This window comes from Strigops habroptila, chromosome 6 (assembly GCF_004027225.2).
Source record: "Strigops habroptila isolate Jane chromosome 6, bStrHab1.2.pri, whole genome shotgun sequence".
Taxonomy (NCBI): Eukaryota; Metazoa; Chordata; class Aves; order Psittaciformes; family Psittacidae; genus Strigops; species Strigops habroptila.
Genome location: NC_044282.2, coordinates 65,696,297 through 65,707,193, shown reverse-complemented (window position 1 = coordinate 65,707,193; position 10,897 = coordinate 65,696,297).

Here is a 10,897-nt window from a genome sequence, read left to right as displayed (position 1 = left end):
CCGGCTGCTGGTGCCGGAGCAGCGTCACCTCCAGTGCCCTTGAGGAGCTGCAGCGGCTTCGGGGTGTCTCCTTCATCCTGCGTACTGACCTTCCCTAGCCGTGCACTGACAGCCTCGGCCCCGCTCCAGGCGCTGCTCCTGGGGTGGGAAACCACCTATAATAAATGGTGTTGCATGGGCAGTGGCTGTACGTGTAATGGGAAGTGGATTTTAGCATCCCACAAGGGCAAATCCCTTCAGGCCGGTCCGAGGGCTTCCTTCTGTGGAGCAGAGGGGTCTGGCTCAGGACAAGGCTGTGAGCACGTCCAGGGGCTGCCCATAGGGTGCCGGTCGTGCCTGGCATGTCAGAGCAGACTTTAAGTTGAATGTGCACTAATTAATGATCGACCTCAGTACCTCTATTTTTAAGAAGATGCCACATTAAATTCAAAGTGATGTTGAACATCGTTACCTCTGTTAGGCTGGAGGTCTGCCCAGCCTTCTGGGTAGATCCTTACACCATGGTTTGAAACAGGCTGCTCTGGGGGCTGTACCTGGCCAGACCCTTCTTCGGTGGATCCTATGGAAAATACAAACCTTTCCCCTTGTTTCTGTCCATCGGCTGATTCTGGCTTTTGTCTGCATCGCCTGCTCCTGGAGCTTATTTCTTAGATAATGCTGAGGTTTCCTAGAAGTCGGTTAGCTGATAAAGCATTTTAGGAACGACATTGCTGCCAGCTTTAGGCCATGAAGGACTGAAGAGACCTCTCAGGTTCGCTCAGCACTCTGGTGGCAGGGTGAGGGTATCCAACTCCCTTGCTACTGCTGTGGTCCACTGGCCACACTGCTCACCCCTGCAGCATGCTCCAGCTCTGCCACCCTGTGTATTACGGTCCAGATTCCCAGCTGCTGTGACACGGGTTTACTCTACTGACCTCAATGGAACCGGGCCTATTTACCATCCGGGAGGACCTTGTTTTTTCTCTTTAAAGAAACAGAGTGGGAATCTCTCTTTTCAGGGCTGCTTCAAAAAGCAGAGCTGTAATGCCACTGTATAACATGGCACGGCGCTCTCAGCAGAACTCACAGCCAAGAAAAGCCCACATCATCGCTGTTCCTGCGTAACAGTTCTATATTTGGGGTTCCTTTGATGAATGCTACAGCAGCTCTTCCGGAGGGCTGCACATCCCCCTGCTTCGGATGCGCGCTTCTGAGAGTTGGCTTTTTGTTGGAATTCACACAGGCAAAGCCCCTGTGAAAGAAAAGTCCTTTAAAATGTTGTTTATTGCTTATTCTCCAGGGAGCCGGTTGCCTGCCAGCAGAGGCCGCGCTGATTTCAGGCGAGCCGAAAGGCTGAAGCAAGCACGGATAGGTCATGATTCATACCCGGGCTCGGCTGTTTTTAGCTGGTTTAAGTTACTCGCAAGCTGCCAGGCATTGTTCTGGGAGCTGAATAGCGCTCGGCTGCGGTCTCAGCCCCGGCAGGAAAGGTTTGTGTCCTGTTCCGCCTCCCATCAAACGAGTGCCAGGATGTCTGCGAGAACAGCCAGAGCGACGCAGAATCTTTCCCCCCTCCTTGAGCTCACGCTGAGATGGTGTCAATAAACAAGGGGGAATAAACTGGTGATCTAAAGGAGAAATTAGTTAAAACACTCAGGGAAACTATACTGGTTTTCTTCTGCTGACATCTGGCAGCCTTTGTTAGGAACTCTGCTGAAGAGACACTGGCTTATTTGATCTATAACACAGGGTCAAACGCAGGTGAAGTCACTGCAGGCTGGCAAAGACTAACATGGATATATTCTTGCTAATTTGAGGCCTCAGGATTCTTTCAGACCTGTGTTTTTTAGCAAGAAGGTTCTCCAGCAAAGACAAATGACTTCACCGCATCTGTGGATGCAGTAATTCAGCAGTAATTCAGCATTAATCACCACACCTATGATGTTAAGTAGAGCTTGCATACAATGATCAGATTTGAAAGTGCATTTCTACTACATGAGAAGCTGGGATAGGAAGAATCCATTTTCTTCAAAGACTTCTACCTTCTTGGTGGGAATATCCATGTTTTTGTACAGAACCAGATCCATCAGGAGCACCAGCTGTATGTATCCAGAATTCTAATATGCCCATGACCAACGTTTAGCTGTTATCCAGAACTTTTGGCACATCAGTTTGTAATTTCTTTCTACCTTGAATGGTCTCACACTACAAGCCAGACAGTTCATACTCTGCAATGAAACCTGAAGCCTGGACATTCACCATATGCTCTTGAATAGCATCTACACTATCTTTGGCATCAGATTTCAGTCTCACAATGCAAATGTTTGGGATGGATGAGATGTCAGCAAATGCAGGACCTGCCCTATTTGTTCCCAAAGCATTGCTAGCAGTATCAATAGAGTACTGCAGGGAAAAGAAAACCTGGTTGTGATCACTTTGCCATCTTTTGGCCGGCAGTATGGCATTATATGTGGGGAGGATTTGCCTGCGTTTGGAAAACTGTTCCATTTCTAATGCTGTGCCTCAGGCAGCCAGAGAGTTACTATTACATGTAACCTGTTAGTACACCTGCCTCTCTTCAAGTGTTATCATCCAACCGGGAAGGAGCTGCCACAAGCTGCCTTTGCTTCTGTTGGCTACATAAAATTGTTGACATTATTCATCTCCTGTGTTAAAGTTGCTCAGGCACTGATCTATAAAGCTACCCATGTTGCAACCCGACAGCAGTGCATTCCAACTCCTTAAGGACAGCCTGGCTGGCAAACTCGCACGACTCGCTCACCCGTGGCTCTGGGCAGGAGCCATCCTTGTACAAACTGCTCAGGACCTTGTTTGCTGTGCACTCGCTCTGCCTAACCCCTCTCTGAAAGGTGGTTGCAGGGAGAGGTCCTTCTCAAGGCTAACAACCCTTTCCTTTTCCCCACAAGTTGGGATTTCCACATCTGGGACTGTTCCCCTTGTTCTCCTCTTGATTCTCACTTTTTGGGCCACATTTCTTTGACGCTCAACACCTAAATCTGGTCTAAAACTCCAACGTGGGCTTGGCTGTAATTAGACAAAACTGTTATGGTAGTCCAGGATGCATTCCTGTTCACACACCCTGGTATAGTATCTGCCTTATTCATAGAACAGGCATTGACTCATGCTTCTGACCGCCCATAACTTCCTGATCCTGCTCCTTAATCTACTGTTTCCCGCCAGTATTAGTGCAGTTAATTACTCTCCTTTAGATTAATTTCCATGTTTCCCAGACCCTCTCTCAATTCTTTTATTGCTTTGAATTTCAGCCCTGCAGTTTTCCATGTTCCCAGGCCTTCTCCTGCAGGTGGGACCTCCAGATTTTCTCTGTGCCAGCATTTGTATCACTAATTAGCTAATTATGGTCCTGGACCTACAGAAGGCCCCTGAGGAATCCAGTCCTTCAGCTGGACAGTCACTGTAGAAGTGTCTAAATAAGCAGGTTCAAACTCAGCCATGTTGCTTTAGTTTCTTCATAAAGTTATGAAAAGACCCATTGAAAGCCTACAAACTTACCTCACTTTGGTAGATCATCATAGCTACTGCTGTGCTGTTAGGTAGCTGCTAGTTTTTCTTCCTGATTTTGGAGAAGTAATTGAAAATGAGACTGAAGCACACCCAAGGCAGCTGAACAAATGAAACATGTAAGGGCAGGATTAATGAAGAACAGAGGAAAAACTAGAGTGACATCTATTATAGTGCCAACATTGAAGCGCAGAGCAATGAACTCCAGTGCCAGCAGCTGGGCAACTTCGGTGCTTTATCACTTGGCTGCTCGGCTGCACAGAGCGGAAGGATTTAGCCCAAGAAAAAGGTCAACTAGACATTGCACTTCTCCTTTCTGGCCACACGATGTACCCATCACACCACAAACAGCCTGGCTGGACTGCCAGCAGCGAGAGACCCAGCCACAAAGCCAAGTGTTTGAAGTTTGAAGGACAAAGCATCTCCTTCCTCTATCCAGGCCCTCTAAACCATCCCATAGCTGCAGATCAGGGCTAGGTGCCCTGGTGCAGGGGGGGAAGAAGGAGATGGAGTTCGTGTGGTCCAGACACTTCACCTTTCCTCTTGTCGGATGAAGGTGACACATTGCTGTGAAAGCAATAGGAGCCAGATGGTCAAGAGGTGGTGGCAGGTTTTGATCAATGTGAATTATAATGGGAAATGAATAATTGGAATTATTTTTGCTTTTTAAATGTGAGATTTTACTGTGCTTTCAGTGGGGAATGCGAGGGACTTATTTTTCACTCTATCTGCTGGAATGTCTTGGCCCTTTGTCATTTATTTGTATGTTGTCTTGAGCAAAACCCGAAGCTTTTTCCAAACCAGAGCTGGGACCTGCAGGAGCCGGTCGTCAGCGATGAGATTTGTAAAAGCAATATTGAGGTTGGTATGAATGAGAATCTGTTTATGTAAACATCAGAAAAAAGAGCAGGGCAGGGGGTTAAGGACGGCTTGTATTCATAACAAATGACACCATTCCCAGCAAAAAAATTGAGACTACATTGTTTTTGTCAAGCCCAGAAGGTCTGCACGCTGATAAGACCATAGTACGCACAACTCATTCGTGAAAGACCCTCCATATCACATCTCCCATTCCTTCTCCTGGCAGCCTAGCAGGCAGAGAGGCTGCAGCCAAGGATCACCACAAAACAACTGTCAATTCTTAAAGATTATTAAAGAACTGTCCCAAAATTGAGAGGTTTAGTAAAGACTTGACAGCCATCATCCCTTGTTGTGTATGTTGCATGCGAGTGATTGGAGCCATACCACTTGAACAACCATGTTTCATTGCTTGTGAGTGTGAGCGAATGAAATCTATAAGAGAAAAGTGCAGGCCAGTAAAATCAGCTTAAAAGGTAAATAAATACCATATTCCCCTTCTCTTGGATCTAATATTGGGTTTGACCACACTGGTTTTCTACCCCAGCAAGAATGGTACTGCTTTGTCCTTTTGTCTTCAGGATGTTCAGTGAGTCAAATTACTTGAGCTGATTAAAGATGCAGTACCAGGGAAGCTTAATCTTAATGATTTGGTTGCTGTTGGTTGGAACCCACTCAGTTGTGAATGTTGGTAGGCCTCCCTCAAACTCTAGTAGCTGTAGGCATCACCATCTGATTATACTCTAGCACAATACGATGAAGAGAATCCAGATCTGCCTGATTGTGTACATGCTTTGGTGACACAGTGATTACGGTAATTTACATGGCATTGCTGATCACTGTCCTGCAGAGACAGCGATGTCCTGTTACCCAAGCCTGTGGAGTGGCTTTGCGTTGCGTCTCTGGTCCTAGGTTTCAGAGGCAGTTTGTAATTTGGCTGGTCCCTGGCATATATTTTGGCAAACCCAGCCCTTACAGTCATGAGGATAACTTTCAAAATGTGGAAATAAATTCCAGCTGCCACGCTGCTTGCCCAGTTTAAAACCACACGTATCTTCCATAGCATGATAGCTTGACTCTACCACCCAACATGCAAGAACTTGCAAGAACAGCAAGTTAACCATAAGCTTGTCAAGCTATTTTCATGCATGTCACAGCTCCCAAGACACCTGAGAGGTACAACCCATTTGTACATTTGCTTGAATGCTCATAGTGGGGAGATAGGAGAGATGTGATTTTCCACAAGCTAACATCAATCCACATGTTTTAAAGATGACCTGTTAGCACAGCTGTACCACACAACCTGTTTGACTCGCATCATTCATTTCACAGCAGAACAAAGTGGTGTTGTCTTCCCTTTAACTAATTCACAAAGCACTTCCCTGTAATTATATCTATCTTAATCAGACAAACTGGGGATTAAAAAAAAAATAAAAGGACTAATCAAAAAGGACTAATCTGCTCCTTGGCTGTAATTGGATTTCCTCAGCAAATATTAAGTTACAACAATAGCAGCAGCTTTTGTTATGTATTTGTTTTTAAACATTTTTCTTCATGTGAACTAGACAAATGTGTATTGTCTACCCAGACATTTTAAAAGGAAGAAATGAGGAGCACGCGGCCAGATTGGTAAGACGGTGGTAGAAAAACAACAAAGTCATTGAACTTTAATTAGAACTTCTTTCAACTTTTCTCTCTCTTGAAATATTGTAAGAAACTTTACCTATTTATCTATAGTGATGCCTAGCAAGCTGTAATAATGTCTGGCTTGAATCAGCTGGGACTCAGTCTAGGTCTTGACTCAGTTCTCATTAAAGACAAGCAGCCATTCCGTGTTTTTCCACAGGTCTCATAAAGCTTCATGGGTTTCAAATGGCAAGGTACTACAGCTCCAACAATCACCACTTACCTGCTTGGTTCAGGCAGCAGCCATCTCTGTATCCAAAGCTGACAGAGGCTAAGGTTCAAGAGGACATGTCTGCCAACTCACTGGTCTAGCGTTCCTCCAGATATCTCCTCAGGGTTTCAGCTAGGAAGTGAGAAGACAAAGACATGACCATGGGTTGAGGTAGGCTTTTTGGAAGCCACCACATTGATGGCTTCATAAAATGTACATACCAAGACATAATACCAGTCACAATTTGTAAGTCATACATGGTCAGGTCCTTCAAATTATACTTCTTTCTTCTGGTGCTTGCAGTTCTTGCGCATTTTGAACTCATTAGTTCTGAGACCAGAATTTCATGCTTGAAATTAACCACACTGCACTTACAGAGATTTTCTTCAGGATTTGTGATGTCCTGCTTTGTGCATCTCAGGATAAAATCTATCCTATGGAGACCTGTGAGCTTTTAATGGGAAAAGCTGTATCAAACCCACTTTGATGGCAAACCCAGGCCCTCTATCCGGGAACCAGCACACTGCACACTCTGTGTGTCAAATGCAAAATTACCCTGAACTTACCACTCCAGTTGCCTATTGCAAAGGATTTGCTAGATGGCTTCTCCCCCTCCTCAATCCTCCTCCAGGGAACAAAGTCCGTTTGCTTGGCAGGAGAGGCAGCAGGTCTGTCTGTCGGCCCTGCTATTCCACTATGGCACACATCAGTACAAATACCTACTAATCTGGGCTCTCCCAAAGCCTCTTGAGAGCTGAATACCTGTGCACAGGGCTTGGAGAAATGCTACTGTGAGTAGGCATGCCCTGGTTTCCAGTGGAAGGGGTTAAATGGAGTGATATGCCGATTACTGGTGACACCAGCATGCAGGCAAAGGGCACAGTTTGGGAAACTGAACCTGAATACCAAGGTACAGTTCTCATTCAGGGGCATTTCCAAAGGAGTCACAGAGAGCTTGCTTGGTGACAGAGCCCAAAAGCCTGGTCCAGCAAGGCAGCAGCTGTCTATGGAAGGTTGAACCAGCTAAAAGGCTGGGTTTTCTCCAAACAAAGATGGAAACATGAATTCTATTCGGAGTGATTTTTATTTCAGGTTGAGAAGCTACACAAAGAAAGAACAAATATACATTTCCATGAGAGAAGGGAAAAAGAGAGCATCCTATTGTGTCACCCTTCTAATACAACAAACCATCTCAACCTGAGCCACAGGACTGCTTTCTTCCTGGGCAGGCAGGGAGAGGTTTTACACCAAAGGGTACACAACAAACATCTGTAATATCTACCCCAGGGTCACACACCCCCAGAAACAGCAATATGGTCTTTTCTTGCATATATGCACGTACATCTGTTCTTGGTAGATAATAAAAAGGCTGATACAGAGCCACATGGATCAAACCCATAGCTTTTAAAGAGGAATAGTTACAGATGTTCACAAGGATCAACACATCCACATGGCACAAGTACTTATTCAACGGAGTGGTTACTCTAAGAACTAGGGTTTATCTGAAGGCCGATATTCACTGATAGTCAATTGTACTGGAGCAGATGGCAGTGAATTCCAGAGTTCATCTGTCTGTCATTTTATTAAAGTAATTAATCAAAATGGCTTAGCATATAAAAATACAAGAATCCTCCCACCTAATTAGAGCAATTTGTGTTCATGTAGAAATAAAAGCACGCAAACGCATACACACATCAGAGGCAGGATTGCTAACAGAGAGCTTATGGGATAAAGAAAAGAAACTCACTTTCCCTGTCCCACACCAGGGCATCATGTTCTCCCTCCTGTCTCCAGGGATAATGGAGTCTCTCACCTTTGGTGCATAGTTGTATTCCAAAACCAAATAGCAACTTGGAATTTGTCCTGAAGGGAAGCAGGACAAGGCACCTTTAAGGATAGAAAGGCAGATTGCATACCTCTGCTGCAGGAGGAGACTCCTCATGTCCTAGGGGTGGTCCTGGTATCCCCAAATATAGAGGGATTAATCAAAATCTAATCAAAATCTTCACCCTCACAACGTGTGGGTGAGTCAGTCTCAGTTTGCTGTAACCATGAAGCTGTTCAGAAACAAAGAGGCTCATCTCCCATTAGCAGAGGTACGCTCAGCTATTTGTAGCGCTACGAGTGGTCTCCACCCTGTACAGCATGTACTTTGTGGATGACCTTATGAAAGTGTAGCCAGGATAGCAACAGAGAAAGTCTAAATAAGATTATATTCGTAAAAGATTGGAATATTCATGGATGGCAAACACATTCCCTCCACTGGTCTTCAGGGAAATAATGTCAAGAGGGGCAGAGACGTATTGTGGGGCAGAGCAGGGAGTCATCCAGGGCTGGGCTACCTTGGCAACTGTTATTTGACTTATTAACTGTAAAATATCATTAAGGTATTGCCTTAATTAAGCAGGATTTTCTTCAGCCCAGTCCCTCCTCCAAAGTTGAAGCTACATCTTCATCCCCTCGTAACAGGGTGTGAGACAGTCTATGTCCTCATATGGGACTCTCTAATCTTGAAGTTTAATCTATGTAGTATAAGAACCTGGTCCTGCTGGGTCTGGGCAGGCTCCAGGGACCACAGCAGACTCTGCAAGAGGGATACAGAGAAGGAAAACCGATCAAGAAATGAGGAAGCTTTGCTTCCGCATCAACACTATCTAGAAGAGACAATTTGCCTGAGGGCACCATGTCATGAGAATACTGTGAGCATGAAAAATGCCTCTGGTTACAGCCAACAGGTTTTAATAATGTTCCTTTACTGCTGCTTTACTGATCATCTTAAGAGGACCAGACCAAACCCCTACACTGCTAAGGAGGTATCATCTCCATCACAAGCCCCCAGGCCACTGAAAGCTCAGGAAATTACATTCATGCACGTTAGCAAAGGCCTTGGCCCGTCCACTGTGTGGCATTCCTTCTGGTTCTTAAGCTACAATCCAATCCAGTTGATACTTGGAGTGTTTTTTTATGGTTAAGCACAATTCTTTCTGTGGGAATGTAATCCAGGGGGATTCAGGCATGTGTAAACAGCTTCCTACAGAGAAGTTTTCCCTTAGTGATTTCCTTCTGTAGCATGTAACTGCAATTAACTTCAGTCGCACCAACATGCCATATGCAGTTTAGCTTCAGTTACTAACTTAAATGCTTGCAAAAGAAGGGTATTACTTTCTCTGTGTTATCAGAAGGAGCAAGTGAAAGTTATCCTAAGGAACTGAATCTAATCCAATACCAAATTTCTTGGTTTCTGTGGCTTAAACCCACACTGTTAACTTTGCATTACAACAGGCTTGGCTCAAGATTCATTTCCTCATTCTGGTTCCTGTCGGTGGGCCTGCTTGCCTTGCAAACAGCATCTGTGGCCTTGGGAAAGAAAAGTACAAATGTTCCTTGAGCAGGACTTCAAGAGCACTTGGTCTGCTGAAATTTCCACAGTCCTCACCTCCTGCTGGCACCGAGATCAGTGGTTAAACCCAAATGAGATTTCATTGCTGCTGAGGATGATGTATCTGCTGACACTGAGACAGAATTTGATAAGGAACCATACCATGAACTCTTGAATGAAAGAGATTTCCTTTTTCCTTTTCTATTAAAACTCCATCCTAGAAGGAAGACAGCTCTCCCACATCTACTCTTCTCCCCTTCCACTCCTCAAAAAAAGGGAAGGTATTATCCTGCACTAACATGCTATTACTGCTATGTATCAATACTCAAATATATTTATAAAACCACAGACGTTCATTTTTTTAGGGAGATGATAGTTGTTAGTTAGCAATGAACTTGGCTTCAGGATCCAAGATTGCCCCTAGCTTGCTTGGCAACTCCTTGTTTGACTCAAAGCAGCATTATTTCACCACCTTCTGCATGCATTCACTTTTGCAGCTGTGAAATGGTGCCTGCTGGTCACAAATGTCTGTAAAGACCCCATGCAGAGAATGAATACCATGTTAACATTAATTCTCAAGCCTGTGCTCAGATGCAAGGACAGAGAGCTACAGGAGCCAAATAGGGCTCTTGATCACTTTTCAACAGACCTAAAATACTCAGTGGCAACTGTCTCAATGTGTTGCTGAATGTCTGGAAAAAGTTTCAGCTCATTTGTCGTACCCTTTTCCCTCCTCCCTGAAACTGAAGCTGCAAGTGAACATGGCTTTCATCAATATGCTCGCATAGATAACAAGCTCTTCTTTGTCCTCAGAGAATAATGGCTATCATGCATTTATCTGAGGAGCATTTGTCCTAGCTATCCTGCAAGGAGGAATGTGGGTCAATCCCTGATCCAGAACTGTACCGTTATGTCTCTGTGGTCATGGCTGGCAGCCAGGAGCAGCTTATCAGAGCTCCATGCTGACACGCTGCATGCTTCGTTGTTGCTCAGTGACGATGCGCTTCAGAAACATCAGCACTTGTGTCTGCCTCTCCCTGCAAATCCCGGGGCAGGGATTTGCATCCCCTGCTACCTGCTGGACAAATGCCTGCAGTCTTCTTGATGCTGTCTGTATTGAAATGCCAAGGAAAAGACGCTTCCTTAGGTCTCAGCTTCTTTAACCATTTGCTTACTCCATCTTATGTTGTGCTCCCCCTGCATCCTTCCAACTGTTCCTTCTTTTCCTCCACTGTTTTCAC